General features: G+C 35.6%; 1 pseudogene; it reads left to right on the forward strand.

Moving 5' to 3' along the window:
• The first annotated feature begins 751 nt into the window (after positions 1–751).
• Positions 752–6,318, forward strand: LOC100812964 (uncharacterized; annotated as a pseudogene).
• Positions 6,319–6,872: the final 554 nt, after the last annotated feature.

Raw genomic sequence — 6,872 nt, forward strand, 5'->3', positions numbered from 1 at the left:
ATGACAATGAACAAGTAATAAAAATATTAATATGAAAGCAAGAATCCAATAAATAATTCAATCACCACCTGTATAATTATTAATTGAAAAACTAATATCAATGTGTGACAATCAGTCAACTTAAAGTAATAAAGATATTAATATGAAAGCATGAATCCAATATTGATTTGGAGTGTCTTTAAGATGTGAGAAATATTGATTTTGCTTTTGGTGTTTTTAGTTTTTCTTTTTAAATCATGGTGTTCCTCTTTTATCCTTCTACCACTAGTCTTATTTAAATATTTATTCATTAATTTTTGGTTGATGGAACAATTATGAGATTAGTAGAAGGTGGATCTGTAGAGGTTTCTTGAGGTGGATTGATTTGGGGTTTAGTTTAGGCACAAGGGAATCTTGGATGGTTGTGGGGGAGTCTAATCAACATTTACTGATGGTGGTTGGTTTGGAGGAACAAATGTGATGTCATTGGTTTTTTCCTTGTTTGGTTTTGGTGTTTGATAATGTCGTGGATCTTGAGTGGTTACTTGCTGTTTCTTTCCTTAGTGTGGAATTTGGGGTTTGATTTAGTTTGTACGAGATCATTATAACAATGGGGTGTTTTGAATGTTATTTTAGATTTAAGCATTTTACTCAGTAATTATATGGACACAGTGTATGCTGGGTAGTGAGAAACTGGGTTTTTACTTTTTACCGTTGGATTTGACCCTCTAAAGTGAATGCAGTGTACTCTATACTAATATTGATAATCGCAATGGTTGAGATTATATCTGATGCAAATCTCAAGGATGAAGGGAACACTGGTAAGAGTAAGACTATACTAAATTGGTCTGATTCATTCAATGAAGATGATGATGAAGACCTTCAAGAGACAGAGGCCAATGAAGCTCTTTTGGCAAAGGTTTTTGCTAGCATTTCAACTATTAAAGTTGCATATGCTGAGTTGCAATATGCTCAGTCACCTTTTGACCCTGATGGCATTGAAGCCCTGATCAATTGCTAGTGTCTGAGTTGAAGAACTTATCTGAGCTAAAGCAATGTTACTTGAAGAAACAGTTTGATCCTTCACCCAAGACTGCAATACTCGAGGCCGAATCCAAGGAATTGCAGGGTGTGATCAAAACCTACGAGATGAAGGGGAAGAAGTTGGAGTCACAGGTGAGTCTCAAGGATTCCAACATAATTTTTCATGAGGAGAAGTTGGAGGAAGCTAATAGGCAAAACAAGGCAATCAAGAATAGATTAAATCAAAGTGGCCAACTATCCATTCTTGATAATCTTCATATAACAGGATTAAGTCCTAGCCACAAGAGGGTGTGGCTTCTACACTGCTTGGCCTTCTCCTATGAGCCTCAGGCTTCAATCTTCCAAGTAGGGAAAGGGTGCAGATTCTCTGATGTGTACATGGAAAGTTCAAATGATGAAATCTTCCTCTATTTAGAAGTGGAATCAGATCCACAAGTTGCTGTCATAGTAGTTCCAGGGTTTAGGATTGGTAAAACTATTTTACAGTGTCGAGTGTACCTCTCACAACACCAAACCAAGGTTAAAAAAAAAATCAATTAAACAAAGCAAAGGTAGTTGCTGCAAGCACTTACTGACCCCACAACTCAGGTGATTGAATTGGAAGGCAATTCATTATTTTGTTAGCGAAAAACAAATTTTTGGAGGGAAATGAAGGGCCTTGTGGTGGGGACTGAACTCTGCCTAGGCTAACTCACTAGGGCATTTTTGTCCATTTGTATTTTGAAAAGAAAAAGTCATTGGAATGTTGCATTGGGAACTACCCTTTTCTTTCATTTTTTTTTTAATTTATGCCAGATTTATCAAAGAGACTTCGCCCCAAGTATATGCATGAAATGGCTTTAAAGATTTTAGTGATTTCATGAGCAGGAAATTTCAAATGGTCTTTTACAGTGTCATCCATGGTCTTTTACAGTTAAGCTTAGACCATCAATATGTATACAAAGTTAAAAGAGAGTGGAAAGAAGCATCGTATAGATGAACTTTTAATGTCCAAATTTTCAGCTACACTAGTCGATCTAAACATGCTCATATATCTAGGTTGGGTTGCAACAAACCAAACTAGTAATAGATTGCTAGAAAAATCAAACTCTTAACAAAGACAACTTGAAGATGTTTCCTAACTAAACTAGAAATGAAAAAGAGACCAAGCTTACCTAGAACCCAAACTGTGACAATGGCAGTGAGATCTAAAACAATGGCGCAGAGACTTGAAGCTTTCCTCGTACCTTGATTAGGTCACCACGAAATGTACCTAGGGTTAACCAAAACAACACAGACCTAGGTTAGACGAAATGAAGCTTAGACATGAAGCTAACTTACATTTTAGTAACTTTTGTTCTTTAGGTCTATTATTTACATTTTAGTAATTCATGCTCATAGTATATAACTATGGACAAATTTACTATGTAAACCCTGCTGCTCCGGGTGAACTTTAAAATTTTGGCCACATCTTTCTTTCTAGTCAAGCTCTTGAGGGCATATCATTGTCAATGGTAAGTAAGTTTGGAGCAATGCTATCTATAACTGTCATAGTGCCAATTTTCTCTAGAGGTTTTCCATGTTCCAATAGGTTAGGTTTGACAGTGTATGCCTGTATGAATTCACAATCAAATTAAGAGCATTGTTGTATTTCCCAAATGAAAATGAAAATGATAATGTATATTACTTCAAAGCATAAATTCTGGATACTACTAGCTTTTTATTGCAGAATGTCTTGCAAAATGTAAGGCATATGGAAAGGTTGGAAAATTCCTCAAAATTTACTTCAACATTTGTCTAAGGGTGTTTATGCCAAAAGAAAAGAAGAAAATTAGTTAGATGATAGGTTAATTGCAGTTTGCGCTGTTAACTTATTCTTCCATCAGAAAGAAGATATATTTTACCAAATACTAGACTTTAGCAGCATATAACAAATGAAGTGAACAAACAACATAGCAATAGTAACAAGGTAAGTGAAGAAAAAAACATTGAAATTACTTTTCTCCTCTCTTAGTAACATGAGTGTGACTCTCAATTTGATGAGCTTTCCATCTTCGAATTTGAATTTTATATAATCCAAAGACAAATTATAGCTTACATTTTTAGTCTCACAGAAAACAAGTCCTATGATTTCCTTTTAAAAATATATGCCAAAAAGATTTAGCCTTTCTATAAATGCCTGTTTTAGGCCTACATCACTATGCGAAGGGCAGACCCTCACTCTTAAATCATTGCTAGACATGGTTACCCTCCTAGACATAAGCTCTATAAGCCTCAAGGCTCAAGCATCAACAACATGAATGTGTCGACGGAAGAAGGAGATAGTGTTGTTCTAGAACAATGTCAAGATACACATAATGCTGAAATGAGATTGACTTCTCAACAATATAAAGCTTTTATGACATTGTTGCAGCAACAAAGCTCGGTTCACAATAATTCACATGTAAACCAAATTGGTACAATAAATAGATCCAATAATGAATTAAACATATGACAAAATGTTCCAAATCTAAAATGAACTAAAAATTCTAGAAAACATAATCATTTTTCCAACAAAAATGAAGTAGTTGCGTATGTATCATTCAAAAGATTTTGAGTTCAAGTTATTGTAAAGCACTTCAAGCTTGTGAATGTACCTATGAATTGTTTTTTGCTATGTAAATAAGCCAACCCAGACTGAGAGAATATGGCGAGTGAAATTCCGAATGACAGATTTTGTTATGGCACCACAATGATCACATGCATATTTATTAATTGAACCAGGATGAACATATTCCAGATAAATATAAAAACGGTCCTCAACCTACAAGCACATATGTTAAGGTTTTAAGGCTGTTACAAAATAATGATTATTAATCTTGAGCAGCTAATTATGAAGTAGGAGATTGCTTACTATTTCACTGCCAAAATACTGTACGATGTTTGAATGTTTTAGATTGCTAAGAACTTTAATTTCCTGGAGAAAAAGAATAAACTAATAAGAAGGATAAAGAGGATATAGAAAATAACATATCTTCAAAACTATTACGGAATGATAAATATATATAGCCAAGCAGCCCAAGCCATTAATAATACAAACAACCTCATCAAGTATTCAACTACAGTGGACACTAAAACGAAATGAGGAGCGTAACTGCAAAATATATGATATCGGCCAAGGCATACAAAAAAATATATATATATAAAGGTAAATTATTAGACTAGTTAATCTGAGCTGAGCATCTTAACTGTTTAACACGAAAATTATTTTCATTACAATTACAATTATAAAGTAGCTGCACTAGTTATTAGAAATTTCATGATAAAACATTTCAGAAGCAAATTTGCTAAGCAGAATTATACAATTTTCTTAATCACGTAGCTATTAGTTCCCAGTTTTCATATATAATAAGAAACTTCAAAGTGACTGAAAATGTGTTCTCAATTCTCATTCAGGATTGGAAAGAGACTTACTATTCCAAAGAAATTGATTATTTGACACACTGACTTCTTAATAACAATACACAAAAAACAAGACACACAACACTCTACGCAGTTGCCAAATAGATAGTGGCAAAAAGCAAGTAGTGGCAAAAAGCCAGCTTACACTGTATCATCTTTAGTACTTGAAAATAACATTTTCTTCTTTGTCATTTCCTAGAAAATAAAATGCTAGGAGCCTAGGACCTCTCCCCCCCCCCCCCCCCCCCCTTTGTGATCTACTTATACTTAAGCAGATCATAACATCTGGGTTGAGTAGAAGCAACATTGTTGATTATGCAAATTGAAAGACAACATCAACATATTAATTAAGCTTCATGTTATGGATATTTTGGGTGAACGCCATGATGTGTAATGGATTTTGAATTTGAGGACAGAATAGGCCTACTAAAGAAGAAAGAGTAATTAGATAGAAATGGACTTAATTCTCATTAATTGATAAAATGCAATATATAGCCATCTGCCCATTCTGTCTATACATAATAGATCCTTCCTATTAGAATTCTAATTAATTCTTTCTAGAACCAACTCAATAATATATCTACTTGTAAGACATAATCAGTCCATTTCTATGGTGCTACCACATTCCTTTTGGGTCTGCTAGATTCTACCACATAATTAGTCCATTTCTACTTGTATGACTCTTATAGACATGTACCTGTAGCTCTTTTCTAGATTGGCTTCTAGTCCATAATAGTCATTACCTCGAGTAGCCCATTCTTTTTTTATTGCAAGATATTGCCTTTAACAGTGGGCATTGCCTCAGCAGCAGTTGTTGAAGCTGTTGTTACTGCTGCTCATCGCCTCACTAGGCAATGCAAGGAAAACTCATAAGACTCTTAACATGTTAAAACTAGCAATGGTGCTCTAACTGTTAGTAATATGACTGAGTAGGCCAATCTATTTTCTTTATCTTGTTGTATAAGTTGTATTTGGTTTGGAGAAACTAGTGTCTATTATCTTTTTCTCTACAGGATTGAAGAATTGTAGCAGGTTATTAGTAGCTATTAATAAAAGCAAGCTTTAGTTTCTCAGTTTTAATGGCCAATTTTTATGTATCTTGAGAGATCAAGTTGACATTCAAGTTATGTGTTGGTATGAGTATTTTAGTGAATATATGTTGCTGCAATCTGGCTTGTGCTCTCTATTAGCTTGCTGGTATAAATCAAATAGTTCTACAACTATACAAGTAATGCTTACAAAAACAATTACAAAGACATTTAAGCCATCCATTCTACAACTACGCAAGCAAAAGCAAAAGATAGGACCACATACGTAAAATGTAATGTAAGGTTGCCCTTTTTCTGTGGCCACTATAAAAAAACACAAAATTCTGCCTAAAAATAAAATAGTGGCCGAGACTTAAGTGGGTCGTGCACTAGAGACAAACATGTTGATCCCAAGTTAATCACATTAAGGATTACAAGGCCATTGTCCATACATTTTGACATATGTTGGCTATAGGATTACAGTCACAATTTCCTCTAAATCTTTGGACAGGTTCTAAAGTTTTTGATAGCCTCAGAAACAAAATCAGACCTCATCATAGTTTTACTAACACAAGTTTAGTCATTCTCATAAGCTTTAATTTTCATCCTTTCTTTCCATCTCTTTTCATTGGTGTGCACTTTCACTTGTGGAGCTAGCTGCACCAACAACAGTGGAAATTACCTTGTTCTTGAGATGTCTGGGGTTCTTCGTTGGGTGACTTGTGGACCCAAAGAGAACATCAACTCCTTGCTAAGTTTTTCATGCAGGAGTGGTGGTGGTGGTGAAAGAACACAAAAGAGGTTTTCTGGAATCAGTTTTGCAAGTGGTGCCTCTGCTTTTTCATGATCAAAAGTCAGAAAGGTTCACTACCATTTTCTCCTTATGTATTCACATTCCAACGAAAATTGTAGATAGCAAACAACCAAAAAAAAGGCGGAAAAAGAAAAGAACTCCACAATGAACAAAACATGCATCCAGATCGAAAACGAACACTAACCTTACGAGAGTGGCCACGTAGAGCGAGGCTGGCCGTGAGTGGGAGCGAGACTGGCCACAAGCACTTAGGTGAAAAGGGTTTGTGGAACACAAACAAAAGTCCCTATCATGGTGCCACCCGCGAACGGCGGAGTTGAGATAGAGCTCTCAGGTGAAAAGGGTTTGCAAAAGCTCACAAAAATGAGAAAAGAAGCAAAACACGTACCTTGCATTGATGTCGGACTCCAACGGAGGATGCTCCACTTCGCGGTGGTCACAAACCCCAATGGCAGTCGTGAACGGTGACGATGGTAACGAGGAGATAGCGGTCACAGGTCACAAATGGCGGTCACAGGTCTTGCAGGTGAAAGGGAGAAGAGGAAGGCTATGTTTGCGATACTAAGCGCTCGAGGGAAAAAAGAGTT

The sequence above is a fragment of the Glycine max genome, chromosome 7 (assembly GCF_000004515.6).
Source record: "Glycine max cultivar Williams 82 chromosome 7, Glycine_max_v4.0, whole genome shotgun sequence".
Lineage (NCBI taxonomy): Eukaryota > Viridiplantae > Streptophyta > Magnoliopsida > Fabales > Fabaceae > Glycine > Glycine max.